At 35.3% G+C, this 25,966-nt stretch overlaps 1 protein-coding gene and 1 pseudogene across 2 annotated transcripts in view; both read right to left on the minus strand.

The window, feature by feature from the left end:
- The window catches only part of KCNQ5 (potassium voltage-gated channel subfamily Q member 5), a 451,448-nt gene that overhangs the window by 178,850 nt on the left and 246,632 nt on the right, over positions 1-25,966 (minus strand). The gene's annotated exons all lie outside the window — the stretch shown is intronic.
- On the minus strand, positions 19,819-19,937 carry LOC120595092 (uncharacterized; annotated as a pseudogene).

The following is a 25,966-nucleotide window of genomic DNA, read 5'->3' on the forward strand; positions in this document are numbered from 1 at the left end:
AAAAAAATATAACTGTATTAATAACTCTTTCTTAAGTGAATACACTAGAATGTTGCCTTGGTTATCTCAAATAGTTTTCCTGCAGCATTATTTTTTACTTATTTGCACTCATTCCTCACCGTTTACCTCTGTCTACCTCCCCGTAAGCCTCCTGTTGCCCACTTTCTTCACTCCTCCACCTCACTTTGCTCTTTAACACAGCACTGAAATCAGACAGATCTTTCCTTTTCAGGTAGGCCTCTCTGGCAAAGGCCTGTAGTTGGAACCGGAAGTTTGTCGCAGTCTAAGTGAATCTTGTACTATGTCACCGATAAGGAAGCTGTGTAAAATACCTGAAGATGAACCCAGAGACAGCATATTCTTACTTGGTCATACTGAGGTCTGCCAAAGAAAAACCTTGAATGACTGCTAGGAAATTTGAACTTCAGCGGCCAAAGCATTTTGCTGATTTAGTTATACTGCTGTTCTTTGTTGGTGGATGGTCATTATGATTGAAGTCTCATAAATCGCTCCAGGGAAACATTTGGGGCCCAGAATGATGAGATAAAGAATAATGACTGTGGTGAAATATGGGCTGTGCTACCTCTTCCATTTTCTAACCATTTGCATTTTCTAACCTTACCGCCTCTCCTTACTTTCTTTACATTTTTTCTTTTTAACTTTTGTTTGCTTTTGTTTGGAATGGATAATACTTTCTCATGCTTTAAAAGTCAAGACTCTGTAACATGTATACATTGAAGAAATTTCATTTCACTACTGAGTTTGTCTACCCTGCTCCTGCCTCCACAGGTAACTGCAAAAATCAGAGTCCTTTCTTGAAGCTGGTACAAACAGACCAAGATTTCTTAGTGGCAAAGAAGGATGGCCACAAAAGGACCTAAGGGAGGTAAAGCAAACCAGAATATTTCACTCTGAAATATGTCATTTTGGCATAAGGATTATTTTGAGCCGATTATTTTGAGAAACAGCAGAAAAGTTACCCTTTTGTAAGGGACATTAATATTCATAAAAAATTTCCATTTGTAAGAGTGTATCTGGCTCTGTACCAGGAATAGAAAGATAACTCTAAGCTTTTCAATGAAGAAGGCACCCACTTAACTCTGTATGACAATTTTACTCTTGTTTACAATGCTTTTTCTGGTCACCTTTCCATAACTTGCCTCCCTCACACCCACCATCTTTTGTTTTAGCTAAAGATGGTATTTAAGCTCAAATTCCAAGTTTTGAGTTTACTTATTCATGAGTTTCTTCCATGTATGTATTAGATAGACATGTGAATATGTTAATAAACTTTTGTCGTTGTTGTTGTTAATCTGTCCTTTGTTACAAGTATGCCAGCTGAATACTTAGAAGAGTAGAAGGAAAAGATTTTTTTCCTCCTTTACAAAGGGCAGCAGAGCTGGAGCAGGGGAGTAGAGGAGCTGTCCTGAGAAAGGAGCTTTTACTCTCTGGAGAGGAAGTGGGGATAGAGGTGACAGGTTAGTATGATTTACTGCATATGAAAGTAAATCTAAGCATAATCATTGTTTCAGTAATATTAAATGTTTTACAATTTGTTGATGTCATTTTCTACAATATGAGGAAGATACTCTGCAACTAAAATACACAGTAGTCTGTTAAACAGAAACAACAAGCTCCAAATGGAGTCACTTTTACTAGGCCCCACCAAGACTTAATGCCCACCCTGACTGCAGTTCCAGTCTCTCTCACAAGTGAAATTTTAAACCAATCAGGCTGGAGATTCCTGGTCAGCACTAGTGAGGTAGTCTGCCTAATAAGATCTGCTGCCTTCCCCTAAGGGAAAGTAACCTTGTCTGAAATAATTCACTCTTTTACATTCTTTGTTCTACTCTCTTTCTGCCTCCAAAAACCTTCTATTTTGTACAACTCATCAGAGCACCTTTGTATTTATTAGACAGGATGCTGCTTGATTCATGAATCATTCAATAAAGCCAATTAGATCTTTAAATTTACTCTGTTGAATTTTTGTTCTTTAACAAGCTCAATATTAATGGCCTTGGTAACATTTAGTTAGTAATCTTCTCTTTTGGAACCAAAGGATGAATTAGCAGCTCTTATTATAAGGGTTAGAAAGGTCTTGTGACTCACAATTTGCCAATTGAAACTATTTATTAGTAAGAAGAAATTCTTGGTTTATAGCCAGGTGGCTGAAAATCAGACTGAAGTCCACTTGGGAAAATGTTAATTCATCAAAATTTTGGTACAAATATATGTCTTTACTGGATAAAATGCGTGTCAAGAGAAGTTCTCATTTTGTAAGCTTCATCATTGGACTGTGGGACCTGTGAGGGCAGGGACCAAGTCTATTTCACTCACTTGGTGTATGTAGAGCCTCGTACTGTGCCTGGCACATACTAGGTACTCAACAAATAATCACTGAATGAATAAATAATAGAATCATATGGAACCAGCCTACCGGAAAATTGTTAGCAAGCATTTACTACATTCAGGAGCACATTATTGGGTCCTTAGAAGAAACAGAAAAAACGGGAAAGAGAAAATATGTTAATTTCTGGAATATACAGTCTAGATGTAGCAAACAAGTTTATGACTTTTGACTTAAAACAATAAAATCAAATTATTTAAAGAAAAAAGTTTTTAGTTTAGGAACAATTTTGGCACGATGATAAAAGAAGGAATGAATGATATAGTTATTCCCAAGAAAGGTCTTCGAGAGCTTTGCTATTTAGAAAATTACTGAGGAAGGAAGGAGTTACTATTAAAGTGGAAAAGGGAAGTTCAAAGAAGGTGGAATCTGATATTTTGGCTTTGAGACTCACAATATCTGAACTCAGTTCAAACATGAAAATAATTTATAAAATAGACAGGTTTAGAGATTGGCATTGGTGTAGGAGGCTGAAGGAGAGCAGAATTTGTCACCCAAAATATGTCTATTTGGCATAAGGATTATTTTAGGTTAATTATTTTTAGGGAACATCAGACATAAGAAAAAGCTCTGAAAACTGAGTAGAAGTTACCTTTTTATAAGAAACATTTACATTTATAAGAGAAATCTCCATTTGTCTCCCTCTCTGTACCAAGAAGAGAAGGATGACTAAATCTGTAAGAACTCTTATCAATGGAGAAAGCAAGAACTTAAATTTGCATAATAACCATGACCTTGTTTATTGTGCTTTTCCTGGTAACCTCCCCTAACTAGCCTCCCCACCAAACCCTCAACATATTCTTTTGTCTTTAGATGGAGATAGTTTTTTTTTTTTTTAATTAAGTTTATTGGGATAACATTGGTTAATACAATTACATAATTTTCATGTGTACATTATCATTTGACATCTGTATATTCTATTGTGTGTTTACCACCCAAAGTCCAGTTTCCTTCAGCTACCATATATTTGATTCCCTTTACCCACTTCACCTTCCCTTAACCCCCTTATATTTCACCCCCTTTAACTATTTACCTACTCCCTCCTCCCCCACCCCCTGCCTTCTGGTAACCATTAGTCTATAGTCCATGTCCACGAGTCTCTGTTTGTCCTGTTCATTTGTTGCTTTTAAGTTTATATCTCACATATAAGTGATATCATGTGATTTTCAACTTTTTCTGTCTGGCTTATTTCGCTTAGCATGACTATCTCGAGGCCCATCCATGTTGTCGCAAATGGCAGCATTTCATCTCTTCTTATGGCTGTATATATGTACCACAACTTCCTTAGCCAATCATCTATCGTAGGACATTTTGGTTGCTTCCATGTCCTGGCCACTGTGAATAATGCTGCTATAAACATTGGTATGCAAATATCTTTTTGGATATGGGTTTTCAAGTCTTTGAGATAAATACCCACTAGAGGGATTGCTGTTTTATATGGCAGATCAATTCTTAGTTTTTTGAGGAACCTCCATACTGTTTTCCATGGTGGCTGTACCAATTTGCAGTCCCACATGCAGTATATGAGGATTGCTTTTTGGAGATAGTTTTAAAGGTGATGACTTGGGCTATTTGGGGAAGTATTCAGTTTTCCTGGGCTTCTCCCATGTATATAAGAGGTACACATGTTATTAAACTTCTGTTTGTTTTTCTCTTGTGAATTTGTCTTTTATTTCAGGGGGCGTCTCAGTCAAGAGCCTAGAAGGGTAGAGGGAAAACTATTTTCCTCCCCTAAGTGGCTAAAATATTTTTGTCAAGTTTCCAATTTAGAGGTGATTTCACACCACTATAAAAATGTCTTTTTTCCTCTAAAAATTTAAAGTGCTTATTAAAACAGTTGCAAGATACAGTATTCCAGAATACTGTCCTAAAAGGAGGAGTTCTGAGCTATGTATAAGAAGTGTACAATGCCAGGTGCTAAACTGGATCTAGCATCATGTCTAATAAAATTTCTTTTCAATGATGCAAATGATGAGGCATCCCCAAAAGAAAAACTCCTAGACCAAATAAATGGTAAAGTCGCTGGCACAAGTGAAAGAGAGAGAGTACTAGGTGTTTGTATTAGCTTTGCGTGTGTTTTCTTGGAACATTTTCTTTGAAGTTGAACTTTGAAGTTGACTTCTTTATGTGACACAGCAACTATCTTTTTTGACAATACTTTATTGATCTCAATGAATCCTTCCTCTTAAAACTGAGGGTCCATATGATTTTGATGAAATTTTGTTTTCAATTCTAGCTCTAGAAGTCAGCTCTTTCTCCCTCTGTCTCTATCTCTCTCTGTCCCTCTGTATCTGTCTCTGTCTCTTTCTGTCTGTCCCTCAGAGATTTAGCCTTTCCCCCAGATAATCAGCAACCCCTGAGGCAGCAGAAGATAGTAGCCCAGACCTGACTAATGGTGACATGGTCCAGACTTCTAACAGGTTAAAGATGACATTTTGAGCTAAGTTATGTTTTAGCTCCTGAGCCTTAAGGTGGAAAGACTCCCTAGCCTCTCCCATGATACTGGACAGAGGGACTCTAGAAAGGACCTTGGAACTATCATCAAGACCTGAAGAAATGATTCATTACCCTTACCTCACTTCTGACCAATCAGCTCCCAATAATGACTCCTAACCCCTAACCCACGGTGTCCTGTGATTTTGCCCTATATAATCTGTAATCTAAATGTTATCGGGGAGCTAGGTCTTAAGAGCACTAGCTCACCTGTGTCTCTGGGATTGATGTCATTTCCTTAAATAAATCTCTACTTTCTTTGCCGCAAACTCCTATCTGTGTCTCCTTTGGCTTTGATGTATGCAGGCAAAATGAAGCCTTTGAGTCCAGTAACACTCTTTGCTTCCACTTCATCACCCAACCTTCTAATTTGCTTCAACTTGGCAAATCTACAATGGCCATTGTTTTCCGCACAGACAAATTGTTCTTAAGTAATGACCGCAGCTGTTAAGCACAAACACTATCCTTTCATATCTAACCACAGTTATACAAACCAAACTATTTAATTTCAGACACACGACTCCTATTTTATTTGGTGAAATATTAACTATCCATTGAGACGCTTCAATCTCTCTTTTAATTTAATGGATTTAAATAGAATATGAGATTCTAAAAGTACATTTATCTTATGCTCTACAGGAATGAGATCGTCTTTGTCATGTATTAAGAACAAAAATATACCCTTTGTTCTAGATACATAATCTTCATCCTTAAAAGATATTTGTTCTCTGTGATGTTCTATGGGAAATGGCTATGAATTAGGATAAAATAAAAACACTATCACCAAAAAAAAAAAAAGTAAGCAAAGATATATACGGTATTTTCATTATTACTGCCAGGCTACATATCTTAGAAAAGGACATAGGTTTCTGTATTAGAAAGCTAAGGGGCTAAATTAAGAAAGAATAATTTTTGGGACAAGAGCTTCTGAGAAAAAAGAGAGATTTGAAAATTCGAATCATGGGGAGAATATCCTCACTCTTGCTCCATGTTCAAATGTTCCCTCTGCATGTGAAGACACTCAAATTCTTAGCACTGTTTTTTTTTTTTCTTTTTCTTCAGGATTTGGGGAACAGCAGAGGGAACTGGAAATCAGCCTCAAAGTTTTCAGAAAAACAATCTACAGTCTCAGATTTAAGAAGCAGCAATAGAAAAGGCTAGAGAAGGATTGTTTTAAGGTCTTGAAATCAAATATCTAATCTAATCTTTAATAGGAGCTCCATTTCACATAATCTCTTGTAGAGCACAGAAAGTTACACTTGGATGATTAATTCTTATGACATCATTAGAGGCAAAAAGAGTCAGTATTTGGATTCCTCCTTCCATGATATGGCCTTTCTCCCAGTTATAAAAGCATATCCTTTGAATTCAAGATGGACCATGCCAGACTGTGATTATTATATTGCTCCAGTCCTTGGAATTCACCCCCCAACCAAACTTCTCTGACACATACACAGCTGTGGTTCGACTGCCCACGTCAGTGTGGTCATCACTATGTATCGCATTGCTGCAGCAAGCATAAGTGTCTTAATCATCACTGTGACCAGGTGAATACAGGGCACAGCAACTGGCTCATCCACCCGAATGAGGCAGTGAGACAGCTGAGAGGAGCTCTGGTGCAGCCCGTGGTTCCTGTGACTCATGAATGGAGACCATACGGTTAGAGTATTATCAACCAGTTGGGCTTTTCTTTCATGCATCACACAAGTCGGCAATAATCAGGATACTCTGCCTGATTTTTGGACAATTTTAGTTTTCTTTCTTGTGGCGCGATAGCCTCATCAACTCTATTCAGTGACACTATACTGTGCCCTGATTCCAAGCAAGTGAATCGGCAAAAAGGATGATAAAATTCTTGGTGCAAGATAATCTTTTAATCAGTTTGTTTATCAAAACTGGCTGCTAGCGGCATGTCATGAAAAAGTGATATTGGATACTCTACCAGTTTTTAACACAAACAACTATCAAGACAGGCTTTTAAAACAAGCAATAAGGGATTCAAATTTCCAGTGACCCTCGAGATTTTTAGCTTTTCTTAGCTATTGATTTTTAATGATGCGGTTTACCAGAATAGTTGCTGAAAAAAATATTCGAGACAAATTTCTGCCATATTCTTATACTAATTCTGCTCCTGAAGGAACAAAAGCAAATTTCTTACATCTTCTTTGCGAATTTAAAGAAGATAGAACGTTTTGAATAAAAAGATTGTTCTTTTGTTTGAATATGGCATTAAGTTGATAACAATTTTCAAAATAAATTTAGTTTATTGGGGAAGATTAAAGGGTAAAGGGTAAAGCATATATTACTCATGCTTCCCAGTGTAACTTTGGTGAGAATAGCAGCTAGACTTATTCCTACTGTGAGTTATGAAAAAGAATGGCAAGAATAATTTATTAATCATTGCAGAAATGTCCATTCATAGCCCATTGAGCAAAAGTGACAAAATTGAATGTGGTAAAATATTGACCTGAAGTATATGTGAAAATGAATGCAATATACTTTTTAAGCTACACTAATGCAGTTAATTGTTTTTCTGTACAATTTGTAATATTGATGCTATATATGCATATAACACATAAAATTAGAAAAATCTTACATTGACTAACGTAGTTTCACAATCAGTTTTAAAGAAACAGGAGAGACATAAAAGAACAAGGGTATTTACAGCTGTCCTTGCCCATCACTTCCCCCAGGAGGCTCTGTTCCAACATGGTGGATCCAAGTGTCCTGCTCCACTTTACATGGTTGGAAATGCTATTCGTCACATGTAATTCTACACTCTTAGATTCCAGACCATGAAAAACAAGTGCCACAATATCTCCAAGAGAGAAAACAATACTTTCACTATTCATATTTCCTAAGAGATAGCATAGGCAAGATGATTTGTATAATGTAGAGAATTAATAATAAATGCAAGGCTGGCCTCAATTTTCCAACCTGGAGCACCATTTTGAGAGGGCCAAAATTCTCAATCTGTATTTTATTTTAATTTTAATGAATTAAAATAAAAGTGTTTTTTTTTTCCTGAGTCAATATAAGTATGAACATTGCCAATCAAGGAGCAATTTTGATCTAATAATAATACTAATCAGAAGAGAGTAAAAAAATAGTAAAAAAAAAAAAAGAGAGAGAAAAGGAAAAGGTATAAAGGGAGTAGAGTTTTTAATGAGATTGTTTAAGGGCATTTGTTTGCTATTTAAAACTTCCTTTGGTCCACACATCTGCTATCATCCTCTTCTATGGAATTTCAATAAAATAATACTATTCACATTAAATAATCACATAAAATCTTCATCTTCTCTTGATCAAATTCAACCTCTTTCAGGCTTTCCTTTATGAATTTATTTAAAGAAGACTAAAATGAACTGTGGGCATGTATTAATCTATTAGTATGACAAGTAACCTAAATACTGAAATACAGATGATAAGAGAATATTTTTCAGAACTATAAAAACACACATTGCATTATTTGGGGGTAGATTTAACCTTAAGATAACTGGCAACCTTAGTAACTGGCAAGAGTAAAAAATAGTCAATCTCCACTTTCTTTTTTCTCATAATATATTTCTTGAGAGGAAAAATTGGTACTGACTATAAATCCATGAAAAAGAAAAAAAGAATTATCCATTCCATGAGAGAAAGAAAGCCAAAACCTAATAAAACACTGTTTATATGTTACAGAAGATATTCGCTCACTTTGCACGGAGAGTCAGCCAGAAGATTCAGAACAAGTTCTTCTCATGATTCTTAACTGTGAAGTATAGTAACGACAGGTCAGTTGAATTTATAAGCCAGCTGGTTTTAGAAAGGTCTTGGCCATTTGCGAAGTCAGTCTTTTTTTAAAAAAAATCTTGTAAGAATGACCTCAAGAACCTACAAAATTTCCTTCAAATTTGTGGTATTGTTAATCAAAGTTCAGTCCAGCAATTACCTTAAAATTAAGTATCTGACCATCATGAAATTTGACCCTGAGATGGAGAGGAAATGTAATTGCTTTTTAAACTGCTGGGGTGCTACATTAATTGATTTTTTTTTGGCGTTCTGGGAAAACCCCAGCATGTTGGTACCTCTTCATAACATTGTATAATTGGACCCTTAGGACTTTTCTGAAGTTTTTTTTAAGTGGTTGTTTATATTTTTACTGTATCTAAATTGTACAGAAGCCAAAGTTCTAGTTAAAGCTTTATATTGTAAAACAAAATTAACTATAAGTTATTTCCATGTAACTTATCTGTATAACTTTCCAAGTAAATCTGTTCTTTGTGGTTACAATAATACATCTCATTATTTAATATTTGACAGAATAAATGTGGTCATTATAGATATATCAATAGACTGATAGTGACATATGCCTTGGGGCATCTATATAAGAAAAATCACCTTTTTTTTTTTTTTGCGTTTTGAAGTATAGAAAGAGAAACAGATGTTTCTGGATGTGGTACAATTATATCTATTAAGATTTTATACTAAGGATGAGAAACCTTTAACACTTCCATTGGTGTATTTTATTAGAGATACTCCACTGGCCTTTAGGTATCTCATATCAGTACATAATAGACTCATGACCCATTAAGTATGCAAGAAGTCTTATATCTCAGTTATGTTTATCAGTCCAAATCTTGCCTTTCTTCTGTGTAATAAATATTAGTTGATGATGATGACGACTTTTCCTCCTGACTTAAGGTCAAAAGAGTAAATTAAAAGCTGCCTGACCTCAGATTTGCTGTGTGAAATATTGCCTATTTCATGTTCAAAGCTCAGGAGAAACAGCATGTCAAGTGGAGTATATTTATTAGTTCCTGCATTAGAACAAAATTTTACTTTCTTTCTCTGAACATCATTATTATTAATTGTGATCCATGAGAGCCTACGTACAAGGTCCAAGGTTGTTCTATAGTTAAAATATAATTAACAACAAGATCAAGCACTTTACCAAACTTTAGCGAGGAAGTCCATCTTTATTTCCTTTTCTCCTTGCTTTCCCAATTAGATTTAATAGATGTTCAGGTTTGGTTTCTTAGAGGAAACAGTTACATTCAAAGTCATACAAAATATCTGCAGGCTTTTGATTTGTTTCTACTTTCTTCGAATGTACAAACACAAAGATTTTCCAAATCAATACATCACATTTCTATTGTAGTTAAAATGGTTCATGACCTATTAAATAAGCAGTAAGTCAGCTTTGCTTGTATCTCAGTTAGTTTTCCAGTCCAAATTCAGCACCTCAGGAAATTACAGTGTGTAATATTATTTGATGATGATGATGATGATGACTTTAAAAAGGTATATCATAAAATGAATGGGAAAGGTGCTAATTTCATCTATGCCAATTATATTATTTTTATTCCTTTTAAGGGATCATCAATTTGTTAAAAATGTAACACTTTATCTGAAAAATATACTTGGTTTATAATTATTGTGAGTGGCTATTAATATAATGGCTTTTGATAAATTACATGATAACATTAATGTGATATATGTAAAATAGAGTCTATAAAAGATGGTTTAGAAATACTTTCTCTTTTGAACAGCAGTGGTTTTATAATCAACTGCATGATCTCTGTTCAAGTAAAATTCTGTGGTTTCATGGACTACACCGTAGTTGGCATAGTCCTGGGTTTGCTACCTCAATGAACCTAGGCCAGATACATGGCTTTCCTGAATTTTTATTTTCATGCGATTAAATGGGGATTAAATGTACTTACTTCCAGAGTTGTTGTAAGAATTAATGAGATTATGTTTGTTAAAATTGTGTGTGGTCAATACATGTAAGTTTCCTTTCTCCCCTGTCATTTCTTAAGATCACCAGAATTGCAGAATAAAGAAACACATGTGCTCTCTCCTTAAATATTTAGGAGATGAAATTTTCTATAAGCTCAGTAATTTACTCTCAAAGAGTATAATGATTGAAAAAGTACCTTGAATAAGAATATTGTTATAATAATGAGTTGTTTTCCTTGTATAGTCAAAGTACATATCTGATATGAAAAGCCTTCACTCGTGTAATTAATCATTTCATATGATAATGATAGCAGCAAAGTATAAAAAAAATTTAAAAAGGACTAAGTGCAAGAGAAAACAACATGAGGGAATAAAATGGATGGTCAAATTCTGTTCTCAGGAATTTGAAATCCTCGGCTTCTGTTTTGGAACTCTGATGGCTTTTCTCCATGCAGTGATGAGAATAGGTTGACTTGCGAGACATCCACTCATGTACCAGTGGAGAAAAACATGGCCAGCACATTCTTTCCCAACGGGCTTCATTTATGGATGCAGTTCTCAGAGATCCTGAAATGTCTTTTTTTTAAGTGTGTGGAGGAAAAGCCAGCTCATAGAGGACTGTGGCCTGTGTAATTCATCACCCTGCTAATGTCTCAAATGTTTAACAATGGAAGATTTCAATTTTAGTTGTGGCACTGTTTCCCAGGATTAAAGCCTCAAGTTGGAATTGAGTCAATGACAAAATGATTTAGAGGAGGTAAGCTCAGTGACAGCCAGGACCTGGTCTGTCTGGTTCTCTGCTGAATGACCTATAATAGTTCCTGGAATAATGCTAGGCATGTAGTAGGTGCCTTATTGTACAAATAAGTATTTGTAGAAAAAAAATGAATGAATGATTTAAAAAAAAATTGACCTTGAATATTTATACTCTGGTATAAGAAATTATGGAAACCAAATATATGTGATGGCTTTTAGTATATTTTAACCCCAAAGTAAACCTACAAAATCCCACAAAACATACCTAAATATGGCATAAAAAAGAGAAAATTTTAGTGAAATGTTAAATATTTAATGCAATAACAGAGTCATCATATGCGAAACATAGTTTGTAATTTTTATAAACCAATAATAGTAATTACTACTCATTGAGTATTTATTAGAACTGCACAATGGTCTAAGTGCTTTATGTATATACTCTCATTTAACAGCCCTGTACGGATATGTACATCAGGCATTATAGGGTAGTGGTTGGGAGAGACTTTGGGGCTAGACACCCTAAATTCAGACTTGGGCACTGAGCTGCTCTGGGCACTTCTTCTTGGTTTCTCGGTTTTCTTATTTGTGAGAAGGGGAAAATAAGAGTGCTTGTCTCATATGGTTGTTACGAAGATTAAATGTATAATTGATTCTAGGATAGTATCAGTCATGTAATATCCATAATTTCTCTCTCTCTGTCTCCCTATTTCTCCCTCTCTTGCTTTGGACAGTGCCTGGTGCAAAGTAGGAGCTATATAAATATTAGCAACCATTGTCTATTATTATCATTCTCATTTTATGGATGAGGAAACAGAGAAATAACTTGCTCAGAGTCACACAGCTGGTTGATACTAAAAATAAGTTTGGAATCTAGGTAATCTAACTCTAGAGCTTATGCTCTTAACCCTACACCACGTGTCTTCCCAAATGAAGGTACTGAAAATGTAGTTAATTCACTCTTAGTGATAAAATGCTCCTAGGATTTATTCAGTAATTTCCAAATAATAATTTGACACTGCTTGACTAGCATATCATGTTGAAGATTTCTGATGCACAAGTACAGGTGTTTCTGTGGTTATTAATAAAAATATGCTATTATTAACCCAGTTGCCTGATTAATTTTAAGAGCGAACTCACTAGAAAATGATTGCTATTTTCTGTAATTTAGTCTTCAAAAATTGTTAGTAATCAAGAATAAACCTCATCTCAATAAGATCAGCTTTGCATTCATTGGACACTAACACATCCCTAATATTCAATTCCCATCTGAGGTGAAGGATCCACAACAATAATTCTAGTTAAGGGTGTATTTGTCGTGAAGATTTGATGCAGCCCAAGGAAGGGCACGGTTATCTTTCAGTGGCTGTGAAAGAGATTGGTGTTTCTGAAAAACAATCAGAGCACACATTTATTTAATAAAAAAAATAATGTGGGACAATAACATGCATTACTAACAATGCTGACTACATTTAACAGTAAATGAAGAGAAATCCTGTTTGTTTAAATGTTGAATTTTGTCTTTAGTTGCATCGATGGTATGATCATGAAATGAATAAAAAAAAAATTGATTTTCTAATTTCCAAATCTTCCTGCAGAGTAGTTTAATTTTGTAAGTTTAAACAACCTGTGAAACCAGGCCGGGTATGTCAAGTACATTATTTATAAAGTGAAAGATTGAAACTTCAAAAAAGTGATTTTCTATGAAAAATTACAACAGTTTTTCTTTCTGAAATCAGGCGCATTGGTTTATATGCATAGATACAGGCCAAGTGTAAAGTAATTAACTTTTGGACTAATTCAACTGGTCAATTTAGCTTTAGACACTGCCTCTATTGCAGTCATGACATGTCACCTTAGAGTCTCTACAACACCATAGTGAACATTCAAGAAAAAATTAATTTAAAGAAACCTGTACTTCTTTCTACTTGAAAAATTCAGGCATATTCTTTAAGCTTCAATTCTATATTCAGATTTTCTCCAAGTACTCTGAAAAGTTGGAAAGCAATTAGTATACTGAAAGCAGAATTTCTCTGCAACTGAGGTTATGATTTCTTTAACTTTTATCTGTCAATCTCTTTAGCTTTTTACCTGTAAAAAATACTTTTGAGCCTGTTCTGGAGGTCTACATGACAGCTACGGAGTTGAGGTATCAAGAATGATTCTATTTCTCAATTTTTATAGAATAATCATAAAATCTCTGATGAATATTTAGCTGTGTATGGGAGTAATTATTGATAATGACATTAACATAAATTTATGTAGAACAAAAGAAATAGGTTTAATTTTTATACTCCAAGTCAATCAGTAAATAACTATATATATAAAGTGCATGATTTTATAAATGGAAAAGAAACTCTCATTTAGAAATAAATCACAAGATACTGTTTGGTTAACTGTAAGGCAAAACAACTTTTTGCTAGGTGTTGTGATATTTCTGCCAAATCTCTCCAGCGCATCAGTCTTTTGCCTTGGCATCATTATTGCATCTTTCTCTGAGCTCGTCTTATTGTTAAAATGGCCTCCCTGGCTTCTGTGTGAGCTATTGCTTCTGCAGAGAATGTCGTCCCCTCCTTTAGGCCTGGTAAACTCCCTCACGACCTTCAGATCTAGCAAATGCTCCCATCACTCTCTCATTGGTTAGAGGCTTCTAACATATGCCCTTATAAAAGTGTTCTGTTGGATCAGCACACTTACCCAAAGTTGTAATTATGCCTTCATTAGTGTGATAATCTGATGAATATCTTTCTTCTCTATTAAAGTGTAAGAGTCAGAACCATGTTGGCTTGTTCCTGAATTTTATCCCCAGAGTTTCCAGAGTGCTTAGCATGGAGGAGGAAACCAGTGATTGTTAACTGAAAGAGGAAAGTAAGGAAGAGAGCAAGAGAGAGAGGAAGAGAGAATGAGGGAGGGAGAGAGATAGAGATAAAAATAGAGATAGAGATAGATGGGTGGGTGAGAAGAAGAAGGAGGAAGTACAGGAGGAAAGAGAAGAGAAGGAAGGAAGGAAGAAAGGAAGGGAGGGAGAGAGATAAAGAAAAGATATTAAAGAAAATAAAATTAAAAGTATTAAGGAAAAGAAGGGAATTAATACTTATCGAAACCTATCTTGGTCTTTATAAGCACTTTATAAGCATATTATTTTTGTGTCCTGACAACCTTAAAGAAGTGAGATTTTTGAATCATGTTCCATAAGACCCCACCCAATGCCAGTGCTCTCCATGTAATATTACATTTTCTTTGCCCAATTAAATGTTCTTTTTCTTTGTGGTTTAATTTTAATTTTTTTTCCATGTGGAAGTATGACATACTGATGCCTAACACAGAGTGTTTATCATGTGCCAGGTACCTTTCTAAATACTTTACACATACTACCTTTTTAATCCATAAAACAGCCCTACTATTATTCCCATTTATCAACAGGAGACATTAAGGCTAAGGCTCACAAAGCTAGTATACGCTAAAGCCATGATTCAAGCCCAGGCAATCCAGATTCAGAGTCCATGTGCTTGATCACTGCCTTGTACTGCTTCTTCACAGAGAGCAAACAGATTTGTCTGAGCGGTCTTTGTTTTTCTGACCAAAATGGTTCACCTGGACACATACAGTAATGCCATCTCTGCCCTCCATCTGGGAGTGTTAACTGACAGCTGGTAGCATCATAGAGTCAGTTACAGGCCTGGTCACACTTGGCCTGTCTTCCCACTGGCACAAGGACCATACCACCAGTGGTGTGAGGATGAATGGGAACACACTCTCCAGTCAGACAAAAATTAGTCTGGATTAGGTGGCATCCATTCTATTCATGAAAACAGAGCTGGGAAAAATTTTTTTCCTGCTGAAACTTTAATAATTTGACTGAAATGATAGCCATCTCAATAATAATGCATAAATAATTCAGCTTGATAAAATGTGTCCTTTGGTAGTCAAGATATTAATCCTTGTTTTTGGGAATAGTCAGCCCCGTTTGGTTCTTGTTCAAACTCTACTTTTTGCTGTGGAGCTAAGGCTATATTTTAGGTATGATTCAGAGTATCAAAGACTGTTTGAGTTTAAAGGGGCCTTGGAGGTCATAAATCCAACCCCCTTATTTTATATCAGAGAAAACTAAGGTCTAGAGAGACAGTTTAAGAAGAATGAATATTTCTTTCAAAGTTAAAATGACTCAGAGAGAAAGACACCATGGAAATAGACATTTTTCATGTGCTGCCTCATATTTAGTTACAAAATTGAGAAATCCAGTAAGTAAATGTTTGTTGCTGTTCATCTTTTTACTCATTTTCACATTTTATTCATCTTCCACAGAAGTGAATATAAAAAATGCCTACTTTTCTCTGCTATAAGAACACCTGTTTATTGGGTCGTCAGGGGCCAAACACAAGAATCTCCATTGGGAGATGTCCATGTAAGTTTATGTGTTTTAGTACCAGAGATGCTATCTGATTTTATAGGCTTGGATCAACTTTAAATAAATAATAAGGCCTGATAAATATTTGTTGAGTGAATGAACGAAGACATGAATTAATCGGTGAGCACATGTGGAGCTCCTCTCATTTGAGGTATATAGATGAGGCTGAAAGAAAATAACATCTAATACCTTTTCAGGGAGGCAGACACTGTGTGGAGAGAGAGATTTCCAAGGAAGAATTGTCTTTAAGTTGAAAAGGATTTGGGGGGTTCAGGATTTAAACTAGGACAACTGCTGGAAATAAAGAGAAACTTGGCAGAGCTGGGATTCAACTTCAACCTAGAGCAAGGCGGTCCTTTGTATTTTTCTAAAGCAGAAAAGTGTCCCTGGAGATAGCATGGACTGGAATGGCAATCTTTCCTTCTGGGTGGAAGCAGAGCTCCCAGCTGTAGTAGGTTTGAGATCACCTGCTCTGCCCATCCATTTTGCTTATTCTGTGATGATCTGGGATCCCTACCAGGCAGCATGGCCTAGGGGCCTGGTTCAAACAAACGAGTGTGTCCGAGCCAGTCTTCCCCAGCATAGCTTCCACGTGCTCTCCAAACATCACTAAGGATTCTGTTATGCTGAATAAACATCAAATTGACAATATTGGCAACATTTCCAGATAAGTTAAGGCCTTGTTTCTTAAACTAAAGTCTCAACTATTGGTCATCAGCAACCATATTTCTCTAGCATATTGTAGCATTTTTTGTTTACATGTCAGTTTTCCTCATTAGACTCTAAGATTCTTGAGGATAGAGACTATGCCTCATTTATTTTTTAAAAAGCTTTACTGATGTATATAATATACATCTCTTAAAATTCACTTATTTTAAATGTACAATTCTATAATTATTAGTAAATTTCCAGAACTGTGCAATCATGATCGCAATCTTATTTTAGATAATTTCTATCATGTCAAATAGAAACTTCATGCTTATTTGCTTTCACTTCCTTTCCCACCCCAGTCCTAAGCAACCACTAACCTACTTTTTTGTCCTATTTATTTCTTTTTTAATATTTACTCTTATTTTATATTTTATTTTACAATTTATTTTTACTCTTGTTTTATTACTACCTTCCTATATTCTCTATATCCACTTAAAAAATAAATTTATTTATTTAAATTAAAGTTAAACTAATTAGTTCATTAATTTAAATTAGTTTCAAGTATACAGTATATTAGACATCTCTAATGTTCATAAAACGATCCCCCCAATTGTTCTCTCCCTCCCCTGGCCCTCCACTTAGCCATCATATTATTGCTAACTACATTCTCTCTTCCATGCTCCCTGTGCCCAGCTATCAACTATTAATTTGTACTTTCACCCCATTCTCCCAGCCTCCCACCCCCAGTCTCCTCTGTCCGTCACCAAATCGTCCACTATATTTGTGAGTCTGTTTCTGATTAGCTTGTTCTTTTTGTTCCTTACATATTGCACATAAGTGAAATCATATGGTGTCTATCTTTCTCTGTCTGACTTATTTCATTCAGCATAATAACCTCTAGGTCCATCCATGTCGTTGCAAATGGTAGGATTTCATTTTTTATAATGGCTGAGTAATATTCCATTGTATATATGAACCATAATTTCTTTATCCAATCATCTTTTGATGGGCATTTAGGCATATCTTGGCTATTGTAAATTGTGCTGCAATGAATATTGGAGTGCATAGATCTTTACGAATGATTGTTTTGGTTATCATTGGATAAATACCTAGAAGTGCAATTGCCGGGTCAAAAGGTATATCTATTTTTAATTTTTTGAGAAACCTCCATACTGTTTTCCATAGTGGCTATACCAATTCGCAATCCCACCAACAATGTATAAGGGTTCCCTTTTCTCTGCATCCTCACTAACACTTGCTGTTTTTTGATTTATTAATGATAGCCATTCCGACAGGTGTGAAGTGATATCTCAGTGTGGTTTTAATTTGCATATCTCTGATGATTAGCGACCTTGAGCATCTTTTTATATGTCTGTTAGCCGTCTGTATTTCCTCTTTGGAGAAGTATCTGTTCAGGTCTTCTGCCCATTTTTAAATTAGATTTTTTGTTTTTTTTGTTGTCGAGTTGTATAAATTCTTTATAAATTTTGGATATTAACCCCTTATCAGATGTGTCATTAGCGAATATCATCTCCCAAACAGTCAGTTGTCTTTTTGTTTTGTTTATGGTTTCCTTTGCTGTACAAAATCTTTTTAGTTTGATGTAGTCTCATGTATTTAATTTTCCTGTCCTATTTACTTTTGAAGCCCAGTGCCTTGGAAAATGTTGGGTACCTAGTACGTACTTAATAAAAATTTGTTCAATGCCTTAATTAATTAACTAATTAATTAATTTGGTACCAGGGGCACAACACTTTCTGCTAAAAGTATTTGATGTTTTGTGCATATACAAGTACTTTAAAATGGAATCATACTTCATCAGAACAACTTGTGAGGGGTCAGAGCTAGATGATGAAAAAAATAGAGCTAGAGAGCATAAATAATATGCTCAAATCACTCAACTACAAGTGACAAAGCTATGCCTTTTGATGACATAGCATAGCAGTATTCACTCTGTTGTGGTCAAATAAAGGTGATAGAATTTTGAGAAAACTATGGTCTACATAAACATATTTGGAATTTTACTTAGAGTTTAAAATAAAAACTCTCACTATATTTAACCCTGAGTTTATTCGATATAGTATAATAATTTTTTTTACTTTAATATGAAGTTTACAAATGCAAAATGACATGGAGAACTGAAGAATTTATTCGAGGTTCCTAAAAACACATATTTCTCCTGTTATTTGGTTAATTCAAGAGCATGCAGTCTCCCTAAAGTCCCCTTTGTGGAGGTGGTAGTTCAACTCTGCCCTTCATTTTTGGTGAGGAGGTATGACTTTTAAATATCCAAAGTGATATGGAAAATAATTATTAAAAAGTGTACAAAAGAAAAAGAAAATACTTTTCATTAAAATATACTTTAACTCAATCAAAATTATCTTAATTTTCCTGTGTGCTATATTTTATGGATGTATGATTCTGTGGCAAAAATAAGCATACCTTTCTTTTAAAAGCGGTTCAGGTTGGCACATGCCTATGGTTTGTTATCCTGTTCCTCAGGGCAGATTCTTGCTGGTTCAAGCAAAGCAGGATGTAGTTCTTTGCCCAAAGTGATTTGGGCTTTATCTGGCAGCTGGATTTGTCTTAGGTTTACAGAATGCCACATAGGATCTTCAAGTTCAATTGCCCTTAAATATCCAAAAAATGGATGGTGAGCTTCTCTGGGCACCTAAAGCTATAATTCCTTTTTATGGAGTATTATTATAAACTACTGCAATAAAATTTTACTTTACTCCATTAAAATCCCAGCTTATATGCATTATTTATCAATATGAATAGTTGTTTTTATGAGTTAGCTTATTTTGTATGTACTCTCAGCTCCCTGGGGACTCTTACAGCCCCAGTTACAGTTATAGCTACTGCTCTATCCTAATTATGCAAAATGAGCAATTGAAAATGTGGAGCAACTACAGAGACAAGCAAACACAGAAACACATTTGTAGGATGGGAGTGTTAAGATAGAGTCGGAGAATTAAAGGACTAGAGAGATTGAATAATGATTTAAATTGAGGAAGAGAGAGGCAAGAAGGAAGTTTTGATAAAAGCCAAAAATTTGCTATAGAATTTATACTCTAATGAGTTAAGTAGATTTATTAGTTTAAAACCAGATTATATATATGACTGAACTATAAAATATATCTCATATATTTTACAAAAATAATAAAAAACATAATATTTGCTAAAATTGAAATCAGTCGTAAGAGGTTGGAAAAACAATAAATCCATCAGTACACAACAATAAAAACAATAAATCCATCAGTACACAACTTTGCATGTGACTCATTTTAATGCAACATCTGATTTTATGCTACCTTCCCTCATTTAGAAAAACCCCTCGTGCAAGGACCTTGTCAGTTTATAATCCCTTATTTTTTGTTTTTTACACCTACAGCACCTGGTCTTCCTAGGTGGTCTCCCATCCAAATACTAACCAGTCCCTATCCTGCTTAGCTTCCGAGAACAGATGGGATCGAGCTTGTTCAGGGTGGCATGGCCGTAGACCCTTGTGCAGTTTTTTGAGTTAAATTTAAGGTTAAAGTTGAAATGTCTAATTTTTCATTCATTCATTAATTTTACAATAAATATTTACTGAGTGTCAGCTATGAACCAGGCACTGTTCTGTGCACTGGGACTAGAGCCAGAATAAGTTAGATGAGCTGCCTGCCTTCATGGACATTATATTCAAGTACGGAGGCAAATCATGCACAAGATAATCAATAAATGAGAATTTCTGACATGTACAATGAAGAAAATAAAAATGGGCAATGGGATAGAGAATGACTGGGGAGGCATTTTAGATATGATGGTCAAGGGAAATCTTTTGTATGGAGGGGACATTTCAGTTGAGCTCTGGAGAAGGCAGGTCTAAGAAAAGCAAGGCATGAAGGGTGCACCATGTGTAGTGATCAGCAAGTACAAAGACCCTGAGGGAGAAACAAGCTTCTATTTGAGAAAGAGAAAGATCAGGTGATTGGAAATGAGTGAGGGAGAGGAAAAGTGGTAGAGAAATGTGAAGAAATAGTCATGGACCAGATCAGGCATTTTCTTGCAGGCATGTCAGGAGTTGAAATTTTATTTTAAGGGCAAAAGAAAGTCAAGAGGATTTAAAGCAAAACAGTCATAATCTGATTTATACTTTTATAGGCTCTTCTGGCTGTTGTTCGGATTTTGGATTATAGGGAACAACAGTGGAGGCAGGGGCAGTAGTTAGCAAGCTATTGCAATAACCCAGGAAAAAAGGTTGGGAGCGTGTAATAGTGTAGGGGGAGGAGCCAGGTAACAGAAAAGAGAAATGGACAAATTTAAAATATTTTAGAAGTAGGATGGCCTGGATGTGAGCAAGGAAAAGGGACAAATCAAGAATGCTTAGAGTTGATATAAGCAACTGAGTGGAAGGTGCCAGTTACTGAGATGTGGATCACTAAGGGAGGAATAATATTTTTTGGATGACACAAGAGTTCTTTTCTGGCTATATTAAGTTTAAGATGACTCTGAGACAAACTAATGTGGATGTCAAAAGCCTTCTAGTTGTGTGAGCCTGAAGTTCAGGGGAGAGTTCAGGGTAGTGAATAAAAGAGGGGTATTATCAGCATAAAGATGAGATTTTGAGGATATGGCATCAAGGGGAAATTTGAAAATAAAGAATGCTCAGTACTGAGTCTTGGGACAATCCCAAGCATAGAAGTAGTTTAGAGAAGAGAAGCCACTAAAGAGGCTGTGAAGTTTCTCTCAGGAGAGAGAAGAAAACCAGGGGAGTGTTGAGTCTCACAATGAAGAGAAGAAAGTATTTAGGAGAGTGGTCATCTGCATGGATTACTGCTGTGAGGTAGAGTGAGAAGAGGACTAATCATGGAAAGGAGAGAACGTTTGAAGCTGCCGTCCCTAAGTGTTGGGCAATAACATTTAGTAGGGGCATGAAGTCCCATTTGAGTCAAATGGTCATGAATTTAAAGGAGGAGACCAGTCAGCATGGTGTGTGATTTTCTCAAGTGCAGTTTAGTTTCTCAGGCACAGAATAGGAGAAGGCAAATATTTGGGTTTAGTCAAGGTTGAAATTTTGTTGAGAGGGGATTGCAAAGGAGTGTCATAGTGAAGATACATGGAATTTATACAAGTTAAAAGAAGGAAGTGAGCACATGAGAATGGTGATGGGTAGTGTAAAGTGTTAGGATCATCGGACTGAACGTTCCAATGGTCTCAAGATTTAGTGGCATTAGGGATACCAAAATAAGTGTTGCAAGGGTAGGAAGTGGGATGCTTACTAATTTTTCAGAGTTGGCAACACTGTTGATTGATGGAGTGAAATAATACAGCTGCTATGCAGATAATAAGAACACAGACAAAAGGTGGAGAGCGGCTTGTCATCAAGCTGGAGTATAGGGTTCTTCAGCATAGGATAAACTCATTTAGGCTGAGAAGTACCTAAAGAGTTTTGAAGTTAAGGGATTCCTGTGAAGATATGCCAGTTCTCTAAGAGCATCTCTAATATAATAACCAAAAAGTGATAGCTTAGGTCAACTTTTAAATCTCATTGTCACTAAATATTTTGGTTTGAGGATTGTATCATTTACTATTATGTGACTATGAGCATTATATTTAGTTTTTGAGCTTCATTTATAGAAGGAGTGTATTACCATCACTACAATTGTCATCACCATCACCATCACCACCATCACCACCATCACCAACACCACCATCATCACCATCACCATCATCCTCATCATCATCACTGCTATATATAGGTTGCTATAATTTATTTAGGGCCTTTCTACTGTCTCTGTATACAATACTCTGTCCCCAGATCGTTGCTCAGTGGGTTATTCAATCTTCATTTCAAACATTACCTCCTCAGAGAAGCAGTCACTCAAACTAAAGAAGGACATCCTGTCTTCTGACATTCTCTATTCCTAAAACACTCAGTTTTATTCCTTATTGCACTTATGGCTATCTGGAATGATCCTTTTTAATGAAAGATGATATACATTTATTTGTTTACCTGTTTAATTACACTTATTTGTTTGCTCGTTTATTATTTGTATTGCAGTTTTTCCAGAAAAATTCTATGAGATCAGGGACCTTGTCTAAAAATTAGAGTAATGACTTGCTCATAGTAATGATGAATGAAAAAGTAAACTGTAAAATCTTCTATGGCTACTGTTATTATTAGGAGGAGATGCATGACCTCAATATAATCAGTTTAAAGAAACAGTTTGTAACATGAAGAGAATGCAATTGATTCATAGACTGTATTTTTGTCGCATAATTGTTATGTATATTTTAAAACTCTCAAGAGTTAGGCTTATGGAGTGAAAATCAAGTTCTGGTCAGCTCATTAGAACTAATTTGATATAATCAAGTAGAATTAATTACCTATGACAGGTGACAGAAGATCATTAATTGGTACTTGTAGCAGAGACTGAGCTAACATAATGTGGTCAGAGGCAAGGCGCAAATCTCCAGAAGGATAAGGTTGCTGCTTGCCACCCACTTTTTCCCCAGACCGGATGCTCATCTTGAAAGAATCATGACTAGAAGCAAAGGTTTCATCCTTCAACAGATGATAGAATATAATCTGATGTAGTGATGAGGAGATGAAATATGAAAGCTTAATCTTGTCGCTCCCTTTCACACTCATTTACATTTTTCATAATACCTCAAGGCAAATCCTAATCTAATTAAGATTTTTAACTTAAATTATTAAAATTCTTAACATAGTAAATTTTGTTCAGAATTCTTTCCAATCTGAGCATCCGAAGGTAATTTTTATTGAACATACTCCAAAATATATTGGCTTATAAAAGTTCAGATTTTTTCCTTTCTTACTGCTTTATTGAGGGTGGTTACTTGAGAATGGCATTGTATTTTTTTTTTGTGTGTGCTCAAACCCTTTTAAAGCAATATAATTAATTTGTGTTTCATATAAATCATAGTCAATTGACAGGTTTATATTCTTAGTTAAGAAAAATGTTAAATATTAATTCATGAGAATTTTCAAGAAACGTTTTCTGGGCACTTTAAAAAGCAGTTTTAGTGTAATATAAAGTACAGAAAAGCTGATAATGCTAACAAATAAACCATAAGGAAAATGAATTCCTTGAAGCAACAATACTTAAAAACCAAAATTACAAAAATCCTCTTAAATATTATACCACATATAACTTAAATTTAATGCAGGATATAGATGCATTTTAAGCTATTTGATATGATGTAGGATGAGGCATCCAAAAATGATAATTCCTAGGACTATATATGTCTTAAGATGACGAATCATCATGAAGATATTCGTGAAAATAAGTTACAAAGGACAAACTCTGGGAAATTGGTAAAGAAAGAATAGCTGTCTCTTACATTCAATAAAGTTTGTTTTCTAAAATGAGAACTATGTAAGCATCTATTGTAATTTTAAATTTCGGTTTTTTATTATTTTTATTCTTTATTTTTGTAATTATTCTTTTTTTCAATTACAGTTGACAGTCAACATTATTTTATATTAGTTTCAGGTGTACAGCAGAGTGGTTAAATATTTATATAATTTATGAAGTGATCTCCCTGATTAGTACCCACCTGGCACTATATATAGTTATTACAATATTATTGACTATATTCCTTATGCTGTACTTTATATCCCTGTGACTATTTTATAACTACTCATCTGTACTTCTTAATTAAATTATTTTTTTTAATCAAAGTGATACACGTATATAATTGAGAGTCACCTAGTTTCCTATTTCCAAGCTAACCACTTTTAAGTCTAAATAATGGGGAAAAAAAAGCACAAAACCTCTGGCACTTAAATGCCATGTATTTTGTGCATTTACTTCCAGTTCTCTGATAATTTTGTTAATTTTTCAAATATCCAGATCTCATTTTGGCCATACAAGATGAACTTTTGCCATAGACCTCCTCAGCTAATGATATACCTAAACTGAAGACCTAAGGATCACCTTAAAGGAATCTTTGTATCATTTAATTAAGTGTCTAATAAGCTATTGAGACTCACCCAGGGAGCCATTGAGAATCGTCATTCTCTACTCACAATCTGACTCTAATGTAAAAAATAATCTAAATAAGATGCCTCTTAGCTGCTTCTTGGTTATTCAGGCATTATCTATTGACTTCCTTTTAGGAAGATGAGGTTGTAGCTCCCTTTCTCATTTTCCTCACCCTCACCACACACACACACATACACACACACACACACACACACACACAGACACACAAACACATACAGACACACACACACATACACACACACACACATGCACACACACACGCACATATTTTCTGTGCCCCGATTCTCACCCTCCTGATGGAGATGGGAGATAGTTTTGGTAGGATCCATGTTTAGTGTTTTGGTTATTGAGACCATGCAGTCCCTACCCTCAGCTGGACTTCTCCGTGAGGACCTAAAAAGCTGATTGGGAGCTGACTGGGCCTTTTCACTAAGGAACTGCTCCCCACCTCCCATCCCTTTGTCTGGAGTCAAATCTTTGTTCATAGGCTATGGAAATTCCCCAGAGAAGGCTCTTCCAGTACCTAAGGTGTGTAATCCTCTTTGTTGCTGTTTTGGGAGTGTGTGTTTGGCGGAGAGAGTGTACCCATATGATACCTTTCATTACCTGCCTGTGTTTAGTGCAGTGTCCCTTCCTCAACTGTGCCTGGATCACCATCTGGAAGCTCTCTCTGTAGTCTCTCTCATTTTTGCCAGGGTGTAGGAGGGTCAATTACCTGGTTGTATGGAGCTGGGGAGGTGCCCTGGGGTCTAACTGCCTCTTTGACAAGCTTATAAGAAGCCTTTTGTTTTAGCCCCATTTACTCTATTTCCAGAGGTGACTAGTGTCACAGTCCTGAGCTTTTTGGTTGCAATATAAATGAGGGGGCTTGTTGGCTTTTCCAGCTGCTGACTTACGTTTTAAGTTTCTAGGTTCCGGTAAGTCAGTTACTACTTGTCCATATGCTTTCTAGGGTGGTTCTTTGTGTGTGTGTGTGTTTCTTTTTTTTTTTAATTTTCTGTGTTCTAGTGAGTTAGAATCTTTAAAAAAACTCTTCATACTTATTTTATTGTGATTTTAGAAAGAGATCAGAAATGCATGAATTCAATCCACCACCTTTAACCAGACTTCCTGAAATCTAATTCTTAATAAAAGTGCTTTAAACAGTGTTCAAGAGAAATATAGTTTTTTAAATATGAGATAGTCTAGTAGAACCGTATTATCACACTATATTAGCCAATATGGCACAGATTCAGAAAAATAAAAGTAAACTTGTGTTTTAATAAAAGGTGAGTTATATTACATAAAAAATGTTATTTGTCTATATGAATCATCTCTCTAAACATAAACTTTAGTATCCAATTAAAAGTGGCCATAAAGAACATCAGGCATGATATAGCCTGAGCATTTCTGTATAAGGACCAGGTGTGTATATTTGATTGTATAAAAGTACAGATCAATTCTGCCACAATAAAAATAAATCACACTCAATGATGACTCACTTAACTAAAGAGAGTAGAAAATGGAAACAAATGCAAA

Source organism: Pteropus medius, unplaced genomic scaffold (assembly GCF_902729225.1).
Source record: "Pteropus medius unplaced genomic scaffold, Ma_sr-lr_union100, whole genome shotgun sequence".
NCBI lineage: Eukaryota > Metazoa > Chordata > Mammalia > Chiroptera > Pteropodidae > Pteropus > Pteropus medius.